Here is a 15,677-nt window from a genome sequence, read left to right as displayed (position 1 = left end):
CAGCTGACCAAACTCATTTTGTGGCCAAAGCATTCCTAGAGCCACGTGAACTGTGGGGACACGGGGCCTCGGCTGAGACAAGGCAACTCTTCCTCTTTCTGCATGGCTGGCCTCAGCTTAAATTGAACAGAAAACCATGCCAAGACTGTATAAGATCTGCTTCTCAGTATATGCCTGAACATCTTCGCTATAGACTTATCCACAGTGGCAATTACAGTTGCTATTGGGGGGGGATGCTTTTTTTCTGGTTTTCCCTCATTTTTGTACATTTGAAAATTCAACAGCATGATGTTAGCAAACATCAAATTGGCACAGCTGTGACTGCTGCACATTTAAATGAACTGTTAGGTGCCTACAGTCTCAGACTTCAATAAACATTTCAAAGAATAGAGCAGAAGTCAACATTTGCTAACCATCATCATGTGTAATATATGGTATCCTTATTGTAGGTAGGGAAAAAGAAGTACAGGTCCCTAATACTGCTGTGATAACTGTTGACAAGTGCTGACATTTAAACAGCAACCAAAACAAGACCTGACCCTCCAGTGTCCCCACAAGTATCACTAGGCACCTACTCAAACCCACTAAAATCGAATGGGATTGCTCTCTCATGACTGCAGATGTCAGGATAAAGCCCTTAGTGGGAAAAGAATCTCTCTCGAAGTAAGATCCTGCTCCACTCATGCTAATGGGCATATTCAATTGTAGCATGACAGAGCTTGTAGTATAAACATGAAGTCTGTAATTTTAAGGCACTAAACTGTTATTAAGCCAAATATCTAAGGTATTTTAATTTAAAACTTCAAAGAATACCTAGTTGGGCAGTAGGCATTCTTGCTATTAATTAAAATACGGTTGACGAACAAAGCACAGTCCATGAAACCATACAACTGAAAACCCAGCAATTGTGACCCAGCACTCCAGTACAGAGGATTTGTAGGAAACCAAAAAAGCTATCAAGCCACATCTTTCAATCTGACATATTCTTAAAGGTAAAGTTGTGTCACACCCTGCCACTTCCCGCCATTCAAAAACTTGTCAAAAGTCCTTATCATCAGACATGACTTGTCACCACCTCAGGGAAGTTTGGTGGCATTAATTTCTTTGGGTTTTAAGGGATCTAAATAATGGAAAAATCCTTCATAGAAGTGCTCAACACTGCAAGAGCACCTTAACAGTTTTAAAGGAGCTATTAAGCTTTCTGATGTAAATATACATTACCTGAGCTTTTTTATAATGTGGATTCTATAAATTTGAATTAAGTGACTTTTAAGAACATTGATTATTGATCTGGTAAACTATAATGGCAAGCCATCAGGAACTATTGTGTAAATAACCATTTTTAAAAATTTGTTAAGTCATAAAAATTCTTATGAAGAGTACTTATGGTACTTTACATGCTGAGTAACCACTTTCCAACATTAAGTACCTCAGCCAAAGATACATTTTTAAATTAAGCAGCTTTTAATTTATATATGATTTAAAAAGAATGCTTTTAAACCACTCAGCATATACTTTTTTGTACTTGCGCAATTTTAAAATGGCCAAGACAATGTTTTTTTTAAACACTGAGAATGAAGATAATAGTAAAATAGGTGATCAAATGGCTGTACCAGGCTCATCAATGGCTCTTTGTGACCATACAGCTTTTGTGACAATACGTACCGACAAACATGCATAGGTCCAAAGAAGAGCCTTTCAGCTGAAATCTCATTAACATCTTCCTTTGAGAATTTGTGTCAGCTGATTTCCAGCAAAGATGGAGATACCAGCTATCTATGTTCGAATCTAGAAAGGGCTTGTTGAACAGGCTTTATACCGTGTAGTAATGGAAGTAGAGGAGTTCTCTCCTAACACAAGTGAACTGCCATGTCATACTAAGAGAGAAAAAAAAAAACCAAAACCAAAGCAACAACCAAGAAGGTGGACTTGTTTGGGATGAAAGGCACCGACACAGAAGAGTCTGCATGTACTGGAGTTGTTGAAGGCAAGCTGAATGGGGAGCAAGTGAGAGTGCATACAAATGATGCTAAAATAAAGCAGCTACCTTCAATCAAGCAGGCGTGCAACGAGGAAGAATGATGCCCACAGCTGGAATGCCGTGGGTCAGGAGCAAAGCCCACAGAGGAGAAAACAGAGGTAAAAGGGCGATGTGGATACCACCCACACAAATTTCTTCTGCTGGTGCATTCACTGGAACAGCAATACACTGCAAGAGGGATATCAGTTCCCTATGACATAGCCGTTTTGTTACAGTGACTCACCCAAACAGCCTAACTGATACACCAGAAAGTATTTACAGTACCAGCAATGTAAAATCGAATGTCAGAAAATGTGATAGGGAAACGATTTTAGAAAAGATACTGGCATGGAACAAAAACCAAGCAAACACACAAAGAAATGATTGCAGGGGATATTTTCTCTTGACGCTGTTGCTCTAACTGGGGCCCCACAGCCACACAGACTCACGCGCCTTCCTCAGCAGCACTACTTGCGAGGGCAAGAGTCCAGACTGTGACCCAGAGCTACCTCATGTTGCAGTTGGGCCCTCTGTCCTTTGACAGCGGGACGTTCCTACACTTGCATATTTGTGCAAAGTTGTAATGTACCTACTCCTCCCTGCAATGGCATGGCATGGAGTTCTCTTACAATGAGGCTCTGTGCCACAGTGTTACAGGAACCACACTGAGTATGGCTCCAAGACAGAGCTCAGAGAATATGGGAAAGATCCGTGGGAACTGGAACTGACCCCACCTTTATCCATGTTCCTCTCTGACTTTACTTAAAACTGACTTGACACACTCAGCTAACACAAACAAGAATGACAGGGAAGGATAATTGCGCCGTAAATGCACTGCAAACCACTGTAAGGGAGGAGTTTGATCAGGATAAACTAAAGTTTATGGGAAGCCGTTTGTTGCAGGGGCCAGCATGAACAGAATTAAAAGCAAAGTCAAGCACAAGTGGCAATGTCTTAACTGACTGCTTTTATTCCTGTTTTATCAACAGGTATTTAGTGTTGCTTCTCTCTGTGATGCCACCCATTACCAGGCAGGACATTTTCTACATAGAGCCAGAAGACATATATTTGCAAAGAGGATATACTTGAGTGTAGCTTAATGCTGCCTCTCTCATGCATCTCTCACCACACTTTATTTTTTAATCTCTGGCATACTGGGAATGTGTGCCCAACAGCACGTGTACCTTTCAGAGATAACCTGGAGTCAAGGTGTCTCACAGAGAGTCATCAGCACAAGCAACATGAACTTCAGCCTCACATGGCCCGTTCCAATTTGCCCACACTAAGGCCTCACGTTCCCACAGCAGATGCCAGTGCCTTGTGTTTGCTGGCTATACACATACTCTGAGGGAGTACTTAGGTATGCAGTTACATACATATTTGCTTTTGTTCAGCTGCTGGGGGCTTTTTTTTGTCAAATAATGGAAATTCCACTTGTAATTTTGGTGGGAGTTTAAACTTCTGGGAATATCTCCTAATGTGCAACACCATGCTGTTTCAAACTCTCGGAGTAATAAAATGTTGAGAACGTGACTGATTAAACAGAGGTGAACACGTCAGAAACTGCTCTGTAGATACTTGGGAAAAAAGATAAATGTTCCATCTGTCTTGACCACATCTGTGTGCTCTTTCTGTATTTAATTTCCCTTAATGTTCTAGGAGACAAGTTCCCTAACAGCTTAGCAGAACCTGAAATTACTATTTTTAAAGTTTTCGCAAAAATTTTAGAAAGTATGAAGGAACAGTAAAGTGAACCTACTTTTACACAATGAGCTAGATTCAAAAGAGTTACACATATCCACTCAGGAAGCAAACCCAGGACCCCTGGCCCTTCTGTCCAGCGGGTTTAAATGCCACACGCTCATGACAGAAGTCGTGAAAACAATCTAACAACCAATACTTATTTGCAGCAACTGAACACGATCAAGTGAGGAATACATTTTTAAACAGTGTTTGGATCACTGAAATAAAAGCTCCTGTTCGTCAAACAAATTATTCCCTATGAACTATTCAGTCATCTGTCATAACGGCATAACTTTTCTTTGTGCATTTTAATAATTGGTCAGGAATATTACTCAGTATTGTTTATGAACGTCTGGTGGATAAAGGGTCCTGTACAGTAAAAAGCATGTTTGATGTCAGCAGGAGTTCATGAGCAACCTAGGGAAAGGTCATCCTGGTGTCAAAGGCTGCAAGAAATGTCACATGCTTTCTCTTAATTAATGCAGGATAGGAGAGAATCCTCAGGGAGGACCCAAGATCAGAAGGAGGAAACAGACATTGTTGTACCCATTATCACTGCTTATCTGAGCGTCTCCCTCTTTGCGATTTCCCCAATTTAACCAAACATGTAATTTCTAGGCTGCATCAGTTTATCATAAGTGAATCCACTTGGATGAGTGTTCATTCCATATTTAAATATAGATAGACCCATCCTTGCCAGGTGCTGAGTTTGCTCAACTCCTACTGAAATTAGCCGGGGCTCAGCATTTTGCAAGAATCACTTAGCAGTGCCCAGAATTGGGTTCTTTATGTGACTTACACATCCAACCAAAATCTGTGCTCCTCTAATGTCCATTTGCACAGTAATCCATATTTCTTTTCATTCATTTATTAACAAACAGACATCCACTTGGTGTTTCTCCTAAACAAATGTTAGTGGCTGTCACTACTAGATACTTAGGCAAATTGAATGTATTCCTATTCCCTTTTGCACCACAGCAATATTATGCAGTGTACTTTAGCTTTCAGCTTTTCCTTATGTACAGAATATTTATGGTCCATTTTGGAGTTGTCATCCAAGCACTTGGGGTCATTTTCTTATTAAACAGTACAATATTAAAGCAATGGGGCACAGCAGGTGGTGCGTTTCTGGCTATTTTGTCATGCCTCAGGCTGAGTTGCCATCTTCCACCTAAAATAATGTCATACTGAACATTAGTACAAGAAAAAAAAAATCCCAGTAAAAACAGATCATTTAAAAAAAATAAAGTGGCATTGTAAGTTCCAAACTTACATGGGGGCATTTTTCATGTGGGAGCTCTTCAGAGAGATAAAGTGATTAATTTTTATAAAAGTTGGCATGCATGACCAAGGGCAGATGGTGCATAAATGTGGGCCCCAGTCTTAAATTCTGCTCCGTGTAGGTGGACCACTGAACTGCTGTGACTGAGGAAAAAGAATACAACCGTGAACAGATGCAAGACTCCTGGGTACCATGATCAGGCTGTAGGACTAGGACCCAAACTTGCATTATAATAATAATAATTTTAAAGCCAGCTTTTGGCAATACATTCAAGTATATATGCTAGAATTTATATGCTGGTATTTATATGCTGCTGATTTATCGTGTAAAATGTACGAGGTGTCTCTGCTTAAGATACACTTTGTGCTGTTATAGACTGTGTGATAGATGTTTGCTCCTACACCTTGCTAAACACTAGGTCCCAGCCATCATCACAACTAAGAAGAAGATATGAAATACCCACCCTAGCTAAACTTATTGCGGTGATGACTAGAAGGACGACAGAAAGGTGAGGGAACAGAGAGCCGGGCACTGTAGCAACACAAAGGACACTGTTCAGTTTCCATCAAAAGACAATCCACGTGGCTCCCCGTGTCAGATGGCTGTTAGTGGATCTCACGTCTTCTCTTTTACTAGACCTCCTGTCTTCTATTTTACATTTGTCGTGTTCAGCTGATTTTCTATCACTATACCAATCAAATGCATTAGTTCAAAGCACGCTGTCGTTTCATGTCTGATGACACTGAAAATATAGCATGCTCCCAGAATATATGCCGCCAAACTAATGAAGCACGTGAGCCAAATGTACACAATTTCTTTATCATTTCGTTGTACATTTACATACGTAAAGCATAGGCTGTCTTCATAGGGTAACAAGCCTATAAGGCTCCAGTTTATTTAGCATTTTCCAAATTGGAAAATGCCTGACATTCATATCTTTTTCCCTATGGGTCTCCAGAAAGGTGTGCAAGGATGAAGAAAGAGCACAAGGTGGCCACAGGAAAGGGACAAATAGATGGGCAAAGCTCAAAGGAAAAATCCAGTGTCCCTAGAGACAGCAAATCAAGGAATGTCAAAGAATTAATTTAGCAATCTTGGGAAATGAGGGACAGATATCATATACTACAGATTGGGGCTCTCACCATTTACAAGCTTTTTCTAACATCTGCAGTAACCAATCGACTATTCCAAACTGCAGCAGCAAATACATTTCTTTGCTGTCTAATTACCTTGGGATTATCACAGTGCCTCTCTCACAGAGAGTGAATTTTCTGTTTAAGAACGGGGGATAGCAGAAGCACACAAAATCAGACAGGGATATACTGCATGCATTTTTAAAGCGTTGCCTGTACCTTGCAATTTCTTCAATTTGTTGTGCTATGGGCAGGCTTACAAAGCAGCCTCAGTCAGTGTTTCAGTTTCACAGGATCCTTCAGCACTTCCAGAACTGCTGAGAACCTGGACCATGCCTGCCAGCTGGGATGGTAGAAGAAGAAATCCCCATCATTTAGCTCAGAAATGAACGGGTCTGACTGCTGGTCCTAGAGCAGCTGGACTAGATAACTGTAGAGAGTGAAGGAAACCTGGTGAAGACTCCACATATTCCTAGTTACTTCTTTGTTTTACCTGGCTTATGAATATTTACATGAACAGATTTTGGCTCACGCTGGGAGACACTCTCTCGTATAAATATCTATGGTAACATAGCAACAAGGGACTTTGTGCACAAAACTGGTTTTCTAACTAATTTCTCTTGATTGCTAAGATGACCAGCTCTGGTGGAAAAAAAATTTTTAAGTGGTTAGTTCACCTTTGAAACCTAAGCTCATTGTTTCTTCAACATTTTCAACACTGGTTCTGTGCAATGATTATTACAGCTTCGTTCTTTAGTTACAGATTACTTGAGGACATTTTACATTTGGCTTTATATTGAAACAATATCATTGCTAAGATGTTCTTCAGGTGGCCATTCTACAGCATGTCTTTTTCTAGAATTTGTATTTTAAAATTAATCATGAAACCCTTCCATCATATATTAAATGGGCGAGATAAAGTGTAAAAACAAGGGCTGTACCTGATACTTGAAAGTTGCTATTCCTGACAGCACTTCATCTTTTTCATACCCATATTGGCTTTTATCCCGGCCCATCTATTCCTTAATGTAAGTGTTATAAATTGTTGTAAAGTGCCATAAAATATAACAAACATGAATCAATATTTCTTGGTTAAAAAATTTAGAAATGCTGATGAAGCTCAGGTTTATTATAGATGTCCTGAACCCACAACGTGCCTTTATTTTTTTTACCTTCATCATTTTTTCAGGTCTTGATTTCATGTGTGCATACACATTCATTCTTCACAAATCAAAGAGGCAGCAAAAATTAAAATTACTAATGCAGAGCTAATGAAGCATCTAACATTTTAACCAGTTGTTTTAGGCAGGATATCCTGTATATACAGGGTTGTTATATTTGGTATATATGACCCAATTACAGCAAATTCCTTATGGACCTAGCGAAAATTAAGCATGTGCGTGGCACCAGAAATTTTGGGGATTACTCAGATGCTTAAAGTTAAGCATATGCTTAAATGCTTTGCTGAATCAGGGCTTTAATGAAGAAGCATGGCACAGTAGTGCTATTTGCCATAAAAATTCATCATTGCCATGGATCTCTGCTCATTAAAGAAGATGCTATGATTTGTGTTTAAAATATGAAAGAAATATGATGCCTGCATGGTGCATTAAATACCCAAGCATACACATGCATTTAAATTCTTGCTATCTTTTTAAGGATATTGTTGTGAATTATGTTCTTGTATATGCAAGAGCATCCTTCATAGTGAAGTGACAGTTCGTTTCCACATCCAGCTGATGCTCTTTACATATTATTAGTATTATTTATTCTCAGTCTGAAGCTAATGATGGATTTCTTTGTCCTCGGTCGGTTTTGTGGTTTCTCCACAGGAACCGCCATGGGCCGCGGCATTTCCGGGGGCATTGGAAGACTATCCCCAGGGCAGAGCGAACCCGGCCCCTTTCCCCAGCTGTGAGGGGAGGTGCCGCCGGGGAAAAGGGGCTGGGTGCCGCACCGCACGCACCCTGCTCCTGCCAGCGGGCCAACCCCAGGGTGCCCAAACCGCCCCCACTCCCACCAGCTCGCTGCTGCCCAGCTGGGGACAGGGCTGCCATCCCAGCCTGCTTCAGGGAGCTCGGCGTGCACCATGTTAGCGAAAGCTACCCTGAACCACCGCCACTGTGAAACCAGCCTGGCTCTGTCAGTGATACAGCCTTGGTGAAGGGAAACATCCCCGCTCTGTCCTGTTGATCATCACCCGGGGATTTAAGACCCCCGTTAGAGCCGGTCTGGCAGCTGAAAGGAGAAACACTGCAACAACGCCTTTGCCTTTGTCCAGGCCCTTCGCTCCGCGGTGCCCAGGGAGACAGCCCTGCAGTGGCGGGCGCAGGGCTCAGCGATGGCCCCGGCAGCTGCGAGGGAGTAGCTGGGGAGAGGCCTCCTTGGGGGCTGCCGCCAGCCCCGGGGCCTCGCCCTCGGGCCCGGCCCTGCTGCAGCCCTTTCCCCACGCCAGGGGATGGCGGGGCTGTGGCCAGCCTCGGTCACAGTCCCTGGCCCGGCCCAGCTTCCCTCGCTAGGGGCTGCGGGACAGGGCTGGTAGGGGAGGGAGGGCACCGCTCCGCCCTGCAGCCCCACAGCACCCTCCACACTGGATCTTTGCTGTTTCCAAATGGAAAGAGATCCTGACAGAAATCTATTGTAAAAGATCCACATCCTGGTGAAACAATATTTCAGCTTTATACTCTGACAATAAATTTGACTGAGTTTTCCTGGGACAGGGAGGCTGGTGAGGACCAGGGCGACAACCACGGCCTCATGCCACATGCTACGCCTGTGCCGCCTGGCCATTCAGACCGAGCGTCCGTGGCTGGAAATGAGGCCACTAAAGTGGAAGAAAGATAGCATGTCTCTAACTATGTGGTGTTGTGTGTTGTTTTTTTCAATTCAGCTATTTATAAATGTGATAGTCCTCTGTTTCTCCTGCCTCTTTCAGCACCCCAGTGAAGAATGTGTGAAAAGCTCTAATTTCCCTTGAGGAAAAGAGTTAGTGTCTTGTGATTTCAGTGAAAAGCTGTGTTCGCACTGTGGTCAATAAATTTCTATAGACAACCTTTCCCCTTGGAATTCTCTTATCTTGTTATTTTGTTAATGCTTGAGACAAATATTCCAGCTCTGCAAAGACACGGTGGAAAGCCATCCCATTTCCTGAGAGTCAGCTTCAGAAGGAGGATGCCAGAGCTTTAACAGACTCTCCTGGCGTTAGGTTTCCCTTTTCTTTCATGAAAACTTAAATACTCTTGGTTTCCTTCTGACTTGGAGCAAGATCAAATTTCAAAATATCCAAATCCTCCATGAAACAGCATTATGTCTTTCTCTAGAGCCCCAGTTGTTACTTCTTGCGATGATAAATCCCACCAGTATCATAAAAAGAAATTTTTTGTTGAGAAAAAGGTTGAAACGTCTCCCTAGACCAAATCCGTAACAACTTCCTTTTTTGTAGGCAAAAATACAGTTTGAAATGTCTGAGCTGAAAAGTTCCTGCTTCAGTGGTTAAAGTGCTTCTGCATTCACACCCCACATCTCCATGAATTCCCTGATGAAAGGAGGCAGACTTCAGGGATGACTGCAAAGGAAGGCGCAGCTCCAAACCAAGTGTCCCCTGAACCCGTGGGCCAAACTGCTATGTGGTAATTCCAAAGTCATGGGAAGATCCTGCACCCTCTAAGTCCAGGGATCACTCTGATCTTAGCCCCATCAATAAACTCTAGTGCAGGTCTGCATGCAGAATTTTAATTACTGCCTTTAGATATGCCATCCTTCTAATATTATATTTGAAGACTATATACATTCTAGGAAGGCCAGCAAAGAAAAAGTTTGACGATACTATTCTCTCTGATGATACTATTTTTCTCCATGTTTTGGAGACTACTGTATATATGCCTTTTTTTTTTTTTTTTTTTTTTTTAATATAAGATTTGTCCTGTTAGTGAAGCAGTGTCTCTTTACACCATAAGACTTCTTATTTTCCAATAGTTAGTTTGGTTTTTGTAAGGTAAACCTAACAGTCAGCACTACATCACAGCACCGCTGTATAGAACACCGCAGCTGTGCTGCTAATCTGACTGACAACACACAGCGAGATGGAAAGAAAGGCAAAAGAAAAGTGGTTTAGCTTGATGAGAAGCTGCAATCAGGTCTTAGGAGAAAATTCAGAGCAGCAACTGCAGCCACAGTGATTAACAAGGAGTTTCCAGAAGTTAATATACCGGGCAAAAGGGTTGCTCCTTTGGAGGCTGAGCACTGGAGAGTGGAAGTTAAAATGACTTGTGCACCATTGAGCTGGAACATGCTGCTCCTGGGTCATTGATCTGCTCTGCTCTGGCAGGGCACTGCTTTGGTATTGTTAATTTTCAATGACATAAAGACTTGTATTAGTACAGGAAACAGAATTGAAAGGCCAGAGACTAAAGGGAAGACAAAAGAGAGGCCGGTGGTAAACACGGAGGGTTCCAAAGACTGTGATGCAAAACCAGAAACAAATACAGCCCCTGAACAATAAGAAATTCATTACTTCATGGATCAAATGGACTAGGCCAGATCCTCGGCTGCCATAGGTTAGAATTGTTTCGTTCATATCGGGGAAACTAGGCTCACATGAACTGGAAGAGTAGGTGATCCATAGTTTACATAGGCAGTGAAGCTGTATATAAGAATCACATTTTTTCCCCTAAAAGGTGAGTGCACACAGAATTGTACGATGCATTTTTTTCATAAATATTTAACATCTAAAGTACACCGCCACTGCAATCCCTTTTTATGACCCCTGCTATAATGATAAGTATGAAAAGGTGCATAAACCTCAAAGAGCTATTCATTTATCAGGAAGAGAGATGTTCATTCTAAAAACTAGGGGTAATAATTTATTGTTTGGATTTTCTGTAATAAACTTGAAATAATGCCCTTAAATTTCAGAATTTTACTGTCAGTGAGACAGTCATTAGTTCTTATGACTGAATTTCCACGCCATAACATTCATCAGCATCTCCAAACAGTCCTCCTGTACTTTTCCCCAGACTTTATATTGCAGTGGGTACACTGCCCTGGGGTCTCAGTGGCACAGGCACGCTCACAGCTTCCGTATCTTTTTAACAACCAAAGCACTGTCAATGGAGATATTTTCCTCTTTTCCTTTGACATAAGTGAAAGTCCTATCATGCCTCCACCTCAGCCAGCTTAGGAAGGCAGCCATCACTTTGCCAGTGTTACATGTAAGCTAGCTGAGTTGTGTATGGGGGAAACAAGTTCTACTGAAATGTCCATCACGTCATTGTGTCTGATAGCTTTGATGCACACAGAGAAATGGACAGCTAGGAAAGGAATTAAGCTGGTAAAGTGAGCTTTTGTCTACGTATTTTCTGCAGTTCTGTATCTGCAAAACAGAGAAGGAAGACTGTCTACTTCCTTCAACATAACAAATGGAGAAAATAAGCTGGCACGTTGAGGGTGGGGCTGTCTCTGGACCTTCTCTGGGCACTGAGACAGTTGCTGGGCTTAATATAAAGTAGCAATTATAGAGAATCAACATTTATTTAAAATATCGACAGTCTTCAGTTAACTAGGGAGGACGAAGAAAAGACAGTCAAATGGCAGCATGAGAACAACAGGCACAGTCAGAGAAACTGGAAGGAAGCAAGAATTGTTGCCCGAATGAACTCAGTGGATATAGTGGTATGTCTGATTAGAGCAGTTGCTTAAGACCGGAAGCAAAACTGAGTGTTTGAAAGGACACAGCTCTTAGCATTGAAATACTAATCTCAGATTTTATTCCCAAAGAGAATCTCTAATTCAAAATTTTCTGGACTTCACAAGAGTTATTTTTTTCTTTCTTATTCTCATTTCAGCCCTTCCTAATTGAAAGGTGGATTCAATGCAAAAAATATTTAAGCATTAAGGCACTGCTCCATTTTTTTTTGTTTAAACTGTTTAGTAGCTTACACGGTGTCAGGGGCAGCGTAAATCATTAACATCAGCTCAGCTCAACAATAACCTAGCAATGCAGAGTATCTCTCCATTCTAATAGATGCAAAGGAAGTATCTGAGTCTTCAAGACCATCTGTAAGACTTCTCAGATCTTAAATACTTTCCTATCCTAGGCTTAAGGGTGATCTTTTACTTGCTATACAATGAATGAGGGCTCAGTGGTGCATAATGAAAAAATAAAGAGATTTTACATTAGGAAATGACAGCTTTGCTTTGTAGATATATGTGTAAAGCATATGCACTTGCTGAAATACAGACAGTTTTACTGGATTCTTTTTTCTACTTTTTATTTCTATAGCAAAAAAAGTACTGGATTTCAATGCATGAAAATCGCAAAGCATGACCAATTTGGTTTGTATTCTACTGAGAAGTTATACCAGTACTGTGTTGTGGATTAAAAATTCTTGAATTTTTTAAAAACACAGGCAAAAAACCCTGCACATAACTTGATTCAATGATTCTCTTTGACTACATCTAGATTAGTAATTTAAGTAGTGCCTGGGCACTGAAACTCAATTGCCTATAAAGTTAAATAGTTTGAATGTGACTTGTTTTGTTCTGGGCCAGCTTACACTGTCCCAGACTATTCCCAGGCAGATTCTGAGGGTTAGTGTGGGACAGTTTGTATTACGGACTGCCATATCTCACTGACCAGTATAAATGCAGCCATCCTGCTTTGAAGACTATGAGAGTATAGTAATATGGACAGGCCACTCTGTGCTAGTTAGCCTCCGTGCCAGGAAACTAGAATAGAAGTAATCTTTCTGGCCATGGGACTCCTGAAATTGTAAGGCTTCATTGGACAGTTGTTGTAGGTTTTGGTATTCACTGACTAGGTGTGATTGAAATTTTATACCTAAGCAATTCTCTCCCATTCTTTTTCATGTTCCGTTGTACCGCCATATACCTGAAAGCCTATGTGTCAGGTCATCAGTTGGAACAGGGCAAAATCTTGTGAGTACATTCTCTAGAAGGTAGAAGAAAGAGAAAAATCCTCACTAATTCTCATAATAACACTTATCTGTTTTTCTAGCTTCTCTTTTTCCTTGTCATGAGCACCATATTTAAAGTTCTTCAAGACAAAACATGGCATATTAAAAAAATATTCTTAGACTCTGTATTAGGAAAAGAGTCTAGCAGCAGCTTTACAAAAGAACCTATTGCAGTATTTTCTTCACAGCCAAGAAAGCAAAATCAGATACCTCAAATTCTTGGTATTCCTGAAATGTGTTGAGTCAAAGACAAGATTAATAACAAATTGCAGTCTCAAACGAAAATTAGAATCCACTGCGCTCTAATATTTCCTCGGGTTGCCTGAAGTTACCCTTCCTGGCTCCCAGCTGCCACTCCAGAAAGACGCAAGTCTCCTGTAGGTCCTCTCTCATATCTGCCAGTCCTGCAAGGAAGTCTTGGATATCTTTGGGTATCTCAAGTGGTGCTACAAGTTTAAATTTAATCCTCAGTGTTCAGGCAGCAAGAACCTGGATGGAGTTCTGATCACAGATGAGGCCTGTAAATACCACAGTAAGACTCATTTTGGAAAACACATTAGGAACGAGTAGTAATATTGCTCTACAAAATTGGCTATGTCCAGGACATACTCATTTTGAGATAGATTGTTGAACTTTGATGCCAAGTAGTTCTCACTCAGGTCAATGGTCTCTCTGAATATGTGCTGATCCGCATGAAGGAGAATGACAAAACAAGACATTTCACATTGCAGCAGCTTTGTTGCTTGGATACTTGAAAATGGCAGATACTTGCTGTCATGTGTGGTTCCAAAGAGCATTGCCTGTGGCTATACTAAAAAGCCATGCATAGGTTTAGGTTGTTTCAAGTACCAACAAAATGCTACCAGTTTCATAGACTCTTAGGAAATACTATGAACCTATGCACACCGTGCCATCTAACACCAGCATCTTTCACCTGAGATTTATAGGCTTACATCTGATCTACCAAGGTGCTTGTTTGTGTGGCTACTGCAGAGTTATCTCTGCATCTTTATAAATCTGGACCCTATTCTTTCCATTCCTAAATCAGCAGAACGCTTTTTTAGCCCTGTGAGTAAGCAAGGGTGAGTGATTAGATATGTAGGTGTTCAACTATTCCACCAGAATTAGAAAGAAAGGAGACCTATGGGTGCATTGGGTGTATACGACTCTTTTTCAGTGAGATGGCTAATATCAACAGCAGTCAGTGGAGGGGGGGCAGGGGGTTAGCTCCTAAGCTGAGATAATTCTCTAGGTCTTCAAGGACAGTTGAATTATCCATCCGAGTGCAAAATCTTTGGGGTGCAGACTATTTTGCTATATCTTTATCAATGGCACAGAAAAGATTGTCAGTGCTTAACCAACAATGAGTAATTCCCTAAATGCTGCATTCAGAGCAGGTATTACTCATGGTCGTTGACATGTCCGTAAGGTGCAGCCTTCCATTGCATCAGAGGGTATAAAAAAATAGTCAGTCCCTGGATCTAAAGATAGCAATTTTATCTGTGTGGCTGGTGCCAGGAAACCATTTCCAAATTAGGTGTGTCCATCTCTATTTTGAGACCCTTTGGATGGAATAAAAAATTGGGTTTCATGGTAAGACAGTCCTACTGATTTACACCAGATAAGATTTTAGTCAAGTTATATGTTAAGATTGCCTGTGGCAATTCTAAATATTAAAGTTCAAAAAACCAGCAAGGACTGGAAATTGATCACAGTTCAAAAGACTGCTCAAAGCACATTGTCATAAAAAAGAAGAAAAAACAAAGAAAAAAACCAAAGAAAAAAACAGAAAAGGTTGAATGGCAATAAGATAATCACATACTAACGTCTACGTAGTTTGAAAGTCATATGATTACTCAAACAACTGCCAGCTTGCATTTATTTCTCATCTTCCTTTTACTGAAGACAGTTTTTTTTTTTCTCCTATGTGCAACTTCAGCTAGGAAGAATCCCAGACAGATATTATCTAGCAATTCATAACTACATTTATACTTTTATTGTTTCGCTCTCAAGGGTTAAGTTCTACTCAGACATATTAATTTCTTTTTTGGAATTTTCAAACACATAAAAGAGTAGGAGATTCTGATAAGGCCCTATTGTAGTTATCATGTGATATAACTACAGCTAAGGTCATGTCGACCTGCTCTTGTTAAGAGTACATCATCTACTTAGGAGAAAAGAAAACAAATTGTGTCACATTTTATTCCATCAACGGCTGTAAATGAAAAGGATATTTTGAGAAACTGAATTAATAATACATTAAAATAACTAGAAAGAAGGGCTGGTAATTAAACATGCTCTGTAATTCAATCCCAGCCTGAACAATGAATCTACTCTTCTGGTAACAATTCTTTTTAATTATAGAAGTGACAATTCTGAATGACTCAAACCTTCTCTGTCATCTTGCACACAGACAAAGCCAATTAAGGTGAGAGCAAAGCAAAAATATAGTTCATTCATTTTGCACTCAGTTTACCCAATCACTTCACTTTGAAGAATGCAGAAGGGGAGCAAGACCCAGATCT

General features: G+C 40.8%; 1 long non-coding RNA gene across 1 annotated transcript in view; it reads left to right on the top strand.

The window, feature by feature from the left end:
• The window catches only part of LOC103920128, a 12,698-nt gene extending 6,943 nt beyond the window's left edge, over positions 1-5,755 (top strand). Inside the window, exon 3 of the long non-coding RNA XR_663776.1 lies at positions 5,464-5,755. This is a non-coding gene — a long non-coding RNA (uncharacterized LOC103920128). The remainder of the gene's footprint in view (positions 1-5,463) is intronic.
• The last annotated feature ends 9,922 nt before the right edge of the window (positions 5,756-15,677 follow it).

Source organism: Pygoscelis adeliae, unplaced genomic scaffold (assembly GCF_000699105.1).
Source record: "Pygoscelis adeliae isolate BGI_AS28 unplaced genomic scaffold, ASM69910v1 Scaffold14, whole genome shotgun sequence".
Lineage (NCBI taxonomy): Eukaryota > Metazoa > Chordata > Aves > Sphenisciformes > Spheniscidae > Pygoscelis > Pygoscelis adeliae.
The sequence above is the reverse complement of the archived record's forward strand: the minus strand, read 5'-3'. Positions and strand labels throughout refer to the sequence as shown.